The sequence below is a fragment of the Myotis nattereri genome, assembly GCF_964212035.1.
Source record: "Myotis nattereri genome assembly, chromosome: Y".
Taxonomy (NCBI): domain Eukaryota; kingdom Metazoa; phylum Chordata; class Mammalia; order Chiroptera; family Vespertilionidae; genus Myotis; species Myotis nattereri.
In genome coordinates, this window is record NC_138094.1 from 44,160,177 (window position 1) to 44,172,348 (window position 12,172).

A 12,172-nucleotide genomic window follows, 5' to 3' on the forward strand; every position below is an offset into this window, starting at 1 on the left:
GGCCCCGGTCTGTCTGGGGGTGGGGGAGGTGGGGGGGTTGGCCCTGCCAGGTGGGAGCGGGTCCCCTCAGCGCCTCTTCCTCCCACAGGCACCGCATCCTCGGGAGTGGACTCCGCTGGCGGCACCATGGACCTGGACAGGGACCTGCAGGAGCGCCCCGTGGAGTAGGCGGGGAGAGCGGGGCATAGGCCCAAGGTGAGGGGGTCCGAGGGGGTGGAGGTGGGGACGGGGGGTGGGGACGGGGTGGAGGCGGGGCGCCCCCCCTCGGGCCGGGGAGGACGGAAGAATGGACGAACGGTCTCTCCCCCAGGCCAGGGCCGCCTGCAGGGACGTGTCCATCTACTTCTCCCGGGAGGAGTGGGCGCAGATGGGCGCCTGGAAGCGAGCGCGGCACCGCAACATGAAGAGCAACTACGAGGCGCTGCTCAGCATGGGTGAGCGAGGGGGGACAGGGCCGCGGGGTGGGGGGGGGGGCGGGGGTGCTCCGTCCAGGGCCCCGGGCTCTGCCCCCGCCCAGCGCTGGCTCTGCTGTTTGTCCCTCAGCTTTTCGCCTGCAGGACAGACTCTTTCTTTCTCTCCTTCCAGGTCTCAGGGCCCCTCGACCCGCGTTCATGTGTCGCCGCGGGAGGACGGCCAGGCCCCGGGCGGAGGACTCCGAGGACTCGGATGACGAGTGGACCCCGAGGCCACGAGGTGCGGGCGGAGGGCGCGCAGCTGCCTGACCCTGACCTGGTGTAGGTCGGGCGGCCTCTCGGGAGTGACCGGGGAGGAGCAAGCAGCAGAGCAGTTACACAGCAAGGGGCTGTTCACATACACCCCTTTTTATGAATAATTTATTTTACAGAGAGAGAGAGAGAGAGAGAGAGAGAGAAACAGGTGAGTGAGAAAACTCCATCGCTGCCTCCTGCCTGCCCCCCAACTCACGGTTCATAGGTCGAGGCTCAACCACTGGGCCACACTGGCCAGGGTCATAAAACCTCTTCAATGTGTAACAATAATTATATACAGATTTAGTGTTAACACTATCACAGAGGTCCCCCATTTCTCCCCCTTTTCTCACCTTCACCCAGACTCACCCCCCAAATCTACAATAATGAAACCATAATATGCAAATCCAGGGCGGACCAGCTGAAGGACCCAGCAGATGACCAGGCTATGACACCCACTGGCGCCAGGCCAGCCAAGGCCTGTGAAACGCAATTGGTCCGGCCCCCCAATCCCCCATGATGCCCTGCAGAGAGAGGCCCAGGCCACTAGCCACTGGGTCATCAATGGGGGCTCCCCGTCACCCCAAAGAGGGAGGCCCAGGCCACCAATGCAGAGCTGGGGCTACTGAACGGGACCTCCCTCTGCAGGCGATGGATCGCAGGACTCCCAGACTGTCAGAGGCACAAAGGGCACAGGCCGGGCTCAGGAATTCACCCCCCCACCACCACCACCGCCATTCCCACGGTGCAGAAATTTATAAATTTCGTGCAATGGTGCTCTAATATATATATATATATATATATATATATATATATATATATATATATATATATATATATATATATTATTAAGCTGTTCTCTCTCCGGGAGCACACACACCCCTCACCCTTTCCCCTCTCCTCCCCCCAACCCCCACTCGGTGTGCATCTCCTAAACTAAGGGACCCAGGAGACTTGCACCAGGGAGTCCGGGCAGGGGCAGCTCATTCAGGCTAACCCCCTGAACCTGGCTCCAAGGCCCCTTTTCTATGACTTTCCAATGAGCCAAAGCCGCCCGCCTAGGCTGAACTCTTTCCTTTAACCTTTCTAGAGCAACACAGCAGCCCAGCCTAAGCTCTCTCCTGCTGCTGCTTCTATCCTTGTTTCACTGTCCCTAGTTTTAATAAACATTCTCTCAAAATAAAAATAATTGAATAGCCATGTCTCGGTGGCTCCGTTGGTTGGAGCATCCTCCCATACACCAAAAAGGTTTCGTGATCCATCCCCAGTCGGGGTGTGTATGGGATACAACTCATCGATGTTTCTCTCTCACATCCATGTTTCCCTCTCTTTCTTCCTCTTCTTCTCTCTCTAAAATCAATAAGCATATATTCTCAGGTGAGGATGAAAAAATAATAATACAGGAGTATAAATGGTGGTGGAAAAAATAAAATAGAATAATAATATAATTGTATACTTATAGAACATTAACAAGTAAGTATACAAAAATATAACAGTGAGTAAAAAATAACTAATTCAGAAGAGTTGTGATCACATAGAAGGAGGAAGTTTTGACAGGTGAGCAGTGCTCTAAGACCTGCATGGGGACATATGGGAAAATTATTACTCATGGTAGTTAGGGGGTTGGGTTGTGGGCCAGGGTAGGAAGTAGTTCATCATTGTATCAGGTTCCATGGCAGCCATGGCATCATCTGCCAGGTTTCATGAAAGTCTGACTGGTAGGGTCTGTAGTTCCATGGGTCTGAGGTTGAAACATAGCTGAAGTCACGACGTTATGTCCAGCTTGCCCGAAACTCTGTTTATGTGGTGACTAGACCTGAGTCTTTGTCCCTAAGACTGTGTGATGCTGATCAGAATCTAGTGATTAGAGAAGGTGGTCACAATCCAAATGTGCAAAGGAGGAAGGATAAGAAAGAAAGGAGCCAAGGTGGTCCTGGTGCCTTGTCCAAGGTGGACTGGACAAGGCCAGTGTGAAGACAGAAGACAGAGAGGAGAAAGCGCTGGGTTACAGAGTAGAGATTCTTTGCAGTTACATGACCTTTATTATACTTGTGTCATGAAAGGCCAATTTTTTATTTTTGCTTTTTAGGGCAATTTTATTTTTTAAATCCTCACCCAAGGATATTCATTGAATTTAGAGAGAGGAAGGGAGGGAGACAGAAAGGGAGACAGAAACATCAATGTGAGAGAGGAACATCCATCAGTTGCCTCCTGTGTAGGCCCCAATATGGATCAAACCGGAAACCTTTTGGTTTAAAACATGGTACTCCAACCAACTGAGATGGCCAGCCAGGGATAGGCCACTCTACACAAATAAAAGAGAAACATGCAAATTGGTGTCACTCTGCCAGGCCCGCCAGCCAATCAGGATACACATGCAAATTAACCCAACAAAGATGGCAGTTAATTTGCCTAACCAGGGCAGCCGCTGAGAGAAGACTGAAGGCTCTGGCTGGAGTGAAGACTGAAGACGGAAGATGCTTGGCTTCTCCTCAGTGGCTGGAGCAAAGGCCTGGGACCCCGGTGCCAGAGGAAATCTAGTGCAGGCAGCCAGGGGAAGGAAGGCCTATTGCGTGAATCTTTGTGCAACGGGCTTCTACTTTAAATATATATATTGAACAGAGGATGAAGTACAGATGGGGTTTTGTCTATTTTTTTTAAAATATATTTATTGATTTCAGAGAGGAATTCAGAGAGATCAAAACATCAATGATGAGAGAGAGCCATCGATTGGCTGCCTCCTGCACACCTGTGATGAGCCCGCAACCCAGGCATGCACCCTTGGCTGGAATAGAACCCAGGACCATTCCATCCGCAGGTTGACGCTCTATCCACTGAGCCAAGCTGGCTAGGGCTATTTTTTAACATTTTAAGAAAATTAGCTGATGCTCCCAATAAAAGCATAAGCCTAATGAAACCTCAGGAAACATTTTCCAATCATCCTTGGTCTGTCCTGGGATTACTCTATAATTCAGAATTCTGAAAGATAAAAATCTCCAGATTTTGAAACAATTACCAACCAAAACTGATTTCTCACACGGCAGGCGTGGCTCAGAGATTAAGTGTCGACCTATGAACCAGGAGGTCACAGTTCAATTCCCGGTCAGGGCACACGGCCAGTTTGATCCCTGGTGTGGGGTATTCAGGAGGAAGCTAATCCATGATTCTCTATCATCATTGATGTTTCTCTCTCTCTCTCTCTCCCTCACCCTCTCCCTTCCTCTCTGAAATTATATATATTATTGATTTCTCACCATCTTTTAGCTAAACCTTCTTGGGTGGCCCTCAGAGTGGAACAGAATAAACATCAGAAGGTGAGTATTTCCCAAATCCTGTGGAAAAGAAAATCTTCCTCCTGGATGCAAATGCAGGGAAGAGGAGGAAAAATCAGAGTGCCACCTTCCTTTCCTGACCTCTTCAACAAAATGCCCAATATCATCTTAGTCGTTAATAACATCAGCAACAATAGTAGCTACCACGGGTCTTATCTTCACAATGCTTCAGACTCTAAGAATTCTACGTGCATAAACTCACTTAAACCTTACCACAACCCTATGAGGTAGGTACTATAAGTATCACCATTTCTGATGAGGAAACTGAGGTTTCAGACATATACAAGTGTTTGATTGTATGTCTGAAATCACAGTATCGGTGGTCGTGCATTCTAATCCTTAGCTTCATCTCTAAACCACTTACAAGCTCATTAAAATTTCCATAGTTTTATGCACTTTCCACTGTCTCATCCATACATGATTACATCTTTCACTGACTGATGATTCCAAACGCAGTTCTGCTCTGCTATGCTCCAGTGAGAAATGCACTAAGACTTCCGACTTGCAGAAGCTCACTGATATATAGGCAGTTTTCACGGTGCTTGGTCCCAGATGAAGATGGATATAGCAACCCCAGCACCAGAGCCTCCCAGTCAAATAAAAGAAAGCATCTCTCAACTCTGGGGAGCTTCAGGTTTGACGATTCAGAAATAATAAACAATAAATAAAGTGACTTAAGAACTTCATAGAGATGACACACTATTCAATAGAAGCTCATCTGGAACTGGTTTTGAATGCTCATTCCAGTCAGAAGAAGTATGGCTTCTTTCTCTGAGCTCTAATTAGGCCAGTGTCATCTTGTTTGAATCATTGGCTCCGCCTGCCTACCTCTGCATTGTGAGCTCTTTGGTTCACACCAGATTCTTCTCAGAAGTCCCAGGCCCAGCTCGGGGTCCCTGAGGGCCTCCTGAATGTTTGCTGAAAGAGTGCTTTCAAATTTACAAATTAAACTAGAGTAGGGTCAAAGAATAATGAAGATAAATTACACGTGATTTCAAATATAGAGATGGCTGAGGGGGACATTGATAGCAGGACTGTAATCTCACATTCATACTGTATCAAAGTGCTCACAGAACACTTTGGTGAACATCATTATATTTCATGTTCATTATAACATTAAGAATTAGCATGTTATAGGTCAGGAAAATGAAGAGAACAGGCTGGTAGCACAACCTTATTCAAACAGAATTGGTGGGAACCAACTAATCTAATTACAACTGTTCTTTCCATGATATAGTAAATTGCACATTTTAGCATAATTTCCTTTATTGTCATGGTAGGTTTCTGCCAGCCATTTCTTTTTAAAAAATATGTTTTTACTGATTTGAGAGAGAGAGGAAGGGAGAGAAGCATCAGTGAGAGAGAAAAACATGGATCAATAACCCGTAACTGGGGCATGTGCCCTGACTGGGAATGGAACCGGCAACCCTTCAGTTCAACCAACTGAGCTACACCAGCCAGGGCTCTGCCAACTATTTCTTTCTTTCTTTTTTTCTTAATCCTCACCCAAGGATATTTTCTCATTGATTTTTAGGGGGAATAGAAAAAAGAGGGAGAGAAAGAGAGAAATATCAATGTGAGAGACACACATAATGACTGGTGGCCTCCTGCATAAGCCCAGACCAAGGTCCAGGCCAGGGAGGAGGGTCCTGCAACCAAGGAACTCGCGCTTGACGAGAATTCAACTCAGGACCCTTCAGTCTGCAGGCCGACACTCTATCAACTGAACTACACTGGTTAGGGCCCAACTATGTCTTATTCTCTTCCCAGTATCCTTCATTCTCAATGTGCTATAAAAGAAAGAGCCTTAAGGCATGGGTTCTAGTCTTCGATTCAAAACCCACATTGGCCATTTCTTTTTCCTCTAATTTTCATACTTCCCAGGTATTTCCAAGAGTTGTTGAAGTGTTCATTAAAGTCATGTATATCATAAACCCTACATAATTAAATAAATGTACGTTACATTTATTTCCCTTTGCCTTTCACACTGAAGGCAAAGTCCAGGGCGCCATTAAGTAATGAGTCCAGTTTGAAGGAATTGTCAGGAACAGCAAATTTGTTGACCACAAGTGGCTCAGAGCAGACCCAGAAACCAGTGCCCCCTCCTGGAGAAGCAAGTACCTCCGGACAGCACCCTAGATCAAAATTGGGTAAGTTCAACAATTTGGAGATTTCAGTTCCACTAATTCCTCTAGAAAGGCTGGTCAGTATAGCCTAGGTATGTGGGGTGGACTTTCAACACGCCTGGATTTGAAACTGGAGTTAGCACTGAAGCTTTGAGCTAATCTTCCAAACTCTCTGAGCTCCTGAATGCTAATGTATACAGTGAACATAAGGAAACATGGACACATATAGTTTGAAAGCATTAAATTAAATCTCAAACAATTGGCACATGCAAGTTGTCCAATAAATCCATCTGTGATAATAGCAACCATATTGTCTTGGTGTTGTGTGCCCAGATCTTTATTCAGTGCCTAACACATAACGTGCCCTCAATACATACTTTATGAATGACCAAAGCTTGGAAGGTTGAACCTGATAATGGGATCATCTAGAAACTAAAATTGAATCAGCCATCGGTAGTCAGTGTGGCGTACTAGTCTTTTAGTTAATGGAGAAAAATACCAGATACTATAAAGAACAGGTGAGCATTTGATGGGAAGACATTGTGTGTTTTCTGACAAGTCAGGGACTCATGTTCCAGACCCACTTCGTTCACCAGCTCTTCTCTCATGTAGACCTCAGGAGAAAGGAGATCGAAGTGAAGATGTATAGCCTACGAGAGAGAAAGGGCCATGTCTACCAAGAGATCAGCGAGCCCCAGGACGATGACTACCTGTGTAAGCTCACCCTAACCAAGGAGCATGTTATGTCCTTGATGCAATAATTTCACTGGTCTTTGGGTGCCCAAATCATTCCCTTCCTCTCGTGACCGGGAATATAGGATTGAGGCTCACTGATGGGAGCTCTTTCTGAAACTCTTCAAGTGCAGGGACATGCACTGCACCCTGACTAATCCCTGTTGCTCTTGCCTCCAGATTGTGAGAAGTGTCAGAACTTCTTCATTGACAGCTGTGCTGTGTGCGGGCCTCCTACGTTTGTAAAAGACAGTGCCGTGGACAAGGGGCATGCCAACCGCTCAGCCCTCACTCTGCCCCCTGGGTTGAGAATCGGACCATCAGGCATCCCTGAGGCTGGGCTTGGAGTGTGGAATGAGGAATGTGATCTGCCGGTGGGCCTGCACTTTGGCCCTTATGAGGGTCAGATCACAGAAGATGAAGCCACAGCCAACAGCGGCTACTCCTGGCTGGTGAGAACTTTACCTCTTCCCTGTCCTCTGGCTTCCCGGCCCTCCTGTGGCTTGGATTGCCCCACCTTCTACATGCTAGGACATGGATGGGGACCATATGGTTAGTTAGCTCTGTGTACTGGGCGGACTTTGCATGAACATGGAGCTCCTCTCTAAGGATCAGAGGGTAAATGGGAGCAAAGTGGTACAGACTCCTCCCTTGTGGGGCTCCTGCTTAGTGGACAAATTGACTAAGAAGTGTAGATGATGAGTAAGAAAAATGTCCTGTGATCACCATTGGCAGTTGAATCACCATGCAGGCTGAAAGAGATTTGATGACACTAGATTAAAGTAATTATTCTATTATATACACACAAACTCACACACACACACACACACACACACACACACACACACACACAGCCTTTAACTTCTTTTCCTGAAATGCAGATCACCAAAGGGAGAAACTGCTATGAGTATGTGGATGGAAAGGATACATCTCAGGCCAACTGGATGAGGTAAGGTCACTAGGCTTCTGGGTTCCGGAGAGGACACTCATGCCTCACAAACCACATGTCTGTCCTTCCCATCATGCCTCCCTAATGGTCTCCCTCAGTACTCTGTTCCCCCTTTTTCTCCATACAGTGATCTTTAACATCTAGTGACATTTAGGAAAAAAAGGAGGTAAAAGTATAGCATATGTCCTCAAAGGGAAGTCTCTACTTTGGGCACTGGGAAAAACCTTGAGGACCCTGGATTACTCTGTGATTTATCTAACTGACATTAGTTAAACACTTACTATATTCCAGTTTAGAGGAAGGAATTCATTACTTACACAGATCACACAATCCATGTCCCTAGGGAGGACTTACTGCAGACGGACATGAAACATTTTATTTCATAAACATTTAACTCTAATTTTCCTATTTTTCAACAAGTGCCTAGTGCCCACATAGCCTTGAACCAAGGATAATCTAAACCTGTGAGGGCAGCACATCATCCCAGACTCAGTTCTAACTAGAACTGGATGTTGGAGCCTGCAGAGTCATAGTGCTCATGGCCCTTTCCTGAGGGGCTCTCTTGTGTCAGGGGAGACAGATTATGAATAAACTACTATTGTTCTGTGTTATTTTTCTAAGAAAGAGAGACCTCGACATTTCTGTGGGAACCTGGGGGAGGCAACTGAATGATGCCTTCAATAAAGTGTGGGGAGACTCGACAAAGGCCTCTGAAGAGAAGGGAGACTTGGACTGAATGTTGAATGGTGTGAGTCCTAGAGCAAGCCCCGAGTCCTGGGGTGTAACACAGAACCTGACTTACAGCTTAGAGAAGCTAGAGGCCACCGGGTTTGATGGGGAAGTCTGGAATGAGGCTTTGGAAATGGCATTAGGCAGGATGAGCACTGTGAGCAGGACATAGAGACAGGAATTCACATGACCTTGTGACAGAGGCTTGGACATTGAACAGAAGTTTCCCCAGGAGCATGGGGGTGGGTGCCATCAGTGCTGAGGGCCTTACGCGTCAGTGAGGATCTGGACACGATATGACAGGTAGTGGAAGCTCATCGCCTGTGTTTTTTTTTCCTTTCATCTGCCTCAACGCCAGGTACGTGAACTGCGCCCGGGATGAGGAAGAACAGAACCTGGTGGCCTTTCAATATCACAGGCAGATTTTCTACCGAACCTGCCGGGTCGTGAGGACGGGCTGTGAGCTGCTGGTCTGGTATGGAGAAGAGTATGGCCAAAAGCTGGGCATCAAGTGGGGCAGCAAATGGAAGACAGAGCTTGTGGCTGGGAGAGGTGGGCACCACTCTTCTTCAACATGGAAAGAAAGAATTCTTAGAAGTTTTCGTGCTCCAACTCTCAAGTAGAGTAAAATCCACTCTAGAGTCAGCAAAGCTTCAAATCAGATGCTTCAGAAATTGATGGCTCATCACATAGGTTTTTGATTCTTAAGAATAATTTTAATATTTTTATTTTTGTTCTAATTCTTAAAAATATGCTTTTATTGGTTTTAGAGACAGAGATGAAGGGAGAGGGAGAGAAATATCAATCTGCTGCCTCCTGCATTCTCCTTACTGGGGATCAAGTCCACCACCCTGACATGTGCCCTGACCAGGAATCAAACTGGCTACCTCTGGGTGAATGGGACAATGCTCAACCAACTGAGCCACAATGGCCTGGGCCAATTTGTGTTACATTTTTAAAAATACTTCATGCACAAAATGCACGGCATCATATAGTGCTGAAAAAATCAGAGCCAAAAAAAAAAAAAAATGTTTCAGGTACTTAACCAGCTCTCTCATCAAGGTGGTTGTTTTTGGGTTGTTGTTTTTTTTAACACTTTAGCTGTTTCTTCTTCATTTACTGCATATTTCTAAATGAAATGTGTGTGTTAACATGCATTCATTCATTATTTTGTGACTTGTCATGGGAATTCCTACTCGGTGCCACACAGGGTTCTGGGAGCTGGAAATACCAATTAACACGATGATCAGAATCACTGCTCCTGAGCAGCTGGTTGGTGAAGGATGGAAGCCCCGGCAGACATATATGCATGTGCTTAATATCACACAGTGGTTAGCGCTTTGGAGAAAACGGGCCCAGGACAAGTGCCTAGGGATCTGTGTGAGGGGAAGGTGGGTGTGCCGGATTGCAAAGGTCAAGGGAAGGCTTTCTCAGGAGACAACATTTACAACAGTTGTGTCACAAGGTCCCAGGCAGAGGGAGTGGCTGGTGCAGGGAAGGAAAGAGGTGGGGTGTTGAGCTGGCTGAGGGCTACTCCCGTCTCAGTCTCAGTACAGAGGGCAAGAACAGAGGTTGGACAGATGCCTAGCAGCCGGGAAATACAGTGCCTATGATCCAAGCTGAGATACTGGGGACTTTCTTGAGTGAGACGGGACAACTGAGCAGTTTTCCGCTGCAGAGTGGCATGTTCTAAAACTATGCTTTGTTAATTTTTTGGGGAAATAAACTTCAGTGGGGAATCCCCTCTGAGATTATTTCAACTCCCAGTGAGAGAGGAAGGCGGACTGGCTGGAGAGAGATGGGAGTCAGGAGTTTAAGAAGCAGGTTGGGGAAATATTTTTGTTGTTGTTGTTAATCCTCACCCAGGGATATTGTTCCACTGATTATTTTTTGAGAGAGAGTAGAAGGGGGAGAGACAGAGAGAGAAACATCAATAGCTTGTCTCCCACAGACACCCCAACCAGGGCTGGGGATTGAGCTTGCAACCCAGGTATGTGCCCTTGACTAGAATCAAACCCAGGACCCTGGAGTCCCCAAGGCGACGCTCTATCTACTGATCCAAACTGGCTAGGGGATGGTTGGAAAGATATTCTGAAACAGGACTTTGTAGTGTATTTGAAGTAGGCTAACACTGAAAGAAATCAAGTAGGAATACTGTGTGAGGAAGGACATATTTCCATTTTGTGATTTGTGGAAAACTGAGAGAGAAGCAATTGCTAGTTGGGGCCTATGGTTTCTCTATTTTTAAATATTTTTAGTGATTTGAGAGAGAGAGGAAGGGAAATGAAGAGAGGGATAGAAATATCAACATGGATCAGCTGCCTCCTGCTGGGATCGAGCACAGAACCTGGGCATGTGCCCTGACCAGGAATCAAACTGGTGACGTCCTGGTTCATGGGTTGATGCTCAACCACTGAGCTACCTGGCCAGGCCTGTGGTTTTTCTCTTTAACATGACTTAGAAGACACATGTATATGGAAAGGTCACAATAGTCCAACCCATATAAGGAGTGAAATGTCTTCTGATGGTCCTTGATCTGTAAGACCTTTTTTCTTTTCAATCCTCATCCCAGGATATTTTTCCATTGATTTTTAGAGAGAGTGGAAGAGGGAGGGAAAGACAAAGAGAAATGTCGATGTGAGAGAAACACATTGACTGGCTGCCTCCTGCACACGCCCAGACCAGGGCCCAGGCTGGGGAGAAGCCTGCAACCAAGGCACATGCTCTTGATGGGAATCAAACCCAGGACCTTTCTGTCCACAGGCTGAGGCTCTATCCACTGATCCACACTGGCCAGGGCTGTAGAAAAGAATTTGATATGGGGGTCTCTGGATTTCTGAAGAAGAGTAGTGCAGACAAAGAAAAAGAAAAGTAGACAGTGAAGGAACACTTTGTGGGAGGCAGAGCTTGCACTGTCAACACAGCTAGAATGATTCCGGGGACGGGTCTTACCAGGAGACAGAGCGTACGGCACAGGCAGGCTTGCCCACACCTGCCCTGACCAAAACTTTCTTCTCCAGCAGAACCAAAGCCAGAGATCCACCCATGTCCCTCCTGCTCTGTGGCCTTCTCCAGTCGGACATTCCTCAGCCAACATGTGAAACGCAATCACCCCTCTGAGATTCTGTGAGGAGCATCTGCAGTAAAGCACATCCAGTCGGAGGAAGCTGGCCCAGAGCGTCAGAATCAACAGCAGCAGCAACAGACTGGTCCACATGGCTTGAATGACAAAGTTGAAGGTCAAGAGGTCAAATGGAGGTCCAAACCTTTGCTTAAAAGGATCAGGCACAGGGGAACTTCAAGGGCCTCTTTCAAGCCTCCCAACGGACAAACAGGGAGCTCCAGTGAACCTGAGAGAATAATGGAGGAAGAGCCCAGCACAGGCCAGAATGTTAACGCAAAGAACACAGGCAAATTATTTGTGGAAGTAAGAATGTCAAAAATTGTAACAATCAAGCATGGAGGGTGTGGGCAAGGCTTCAGTGATAAGTCACATATCGACACACACCAGAGGACACACTCAGGGGAGAAGCCATATGTGTGCAGGGAGTGTGGGCGAGGCTTTACAAAGAAGTCACATCTCATCAGACACCAGAG

At 47.0% G+C, this 12,172-nt stretch overlaps 1 pseudogene across 1 annotated transcript; it reads left to right on the forward strand.

The window, feature by feature from the left end:
- Window positions 1–286: 286 nt before the first annotated feature.
- Window positions 287–11,676, forward strand: LOC308512522 (histone-lysine N-methyltransferase PRDM7-like; annotated as a pseudogene). The gene is made up of 9 exons: window positions 287–434; window positions 586–693; window positions 4,900–4,952; window positions 6,033–6,189; window positions 6,778–6,879; window positions 7,078–7,349; window positions 7,779–7,846; window positions 8,934–9,127; window positions 11,599–11,676. The product of its transcript is annotated as a histone-lysine N-methyltransferase PRDM7-like (transcript).
- Window positions 11,677–12,172: the final 496 nt, after the last annotated feature.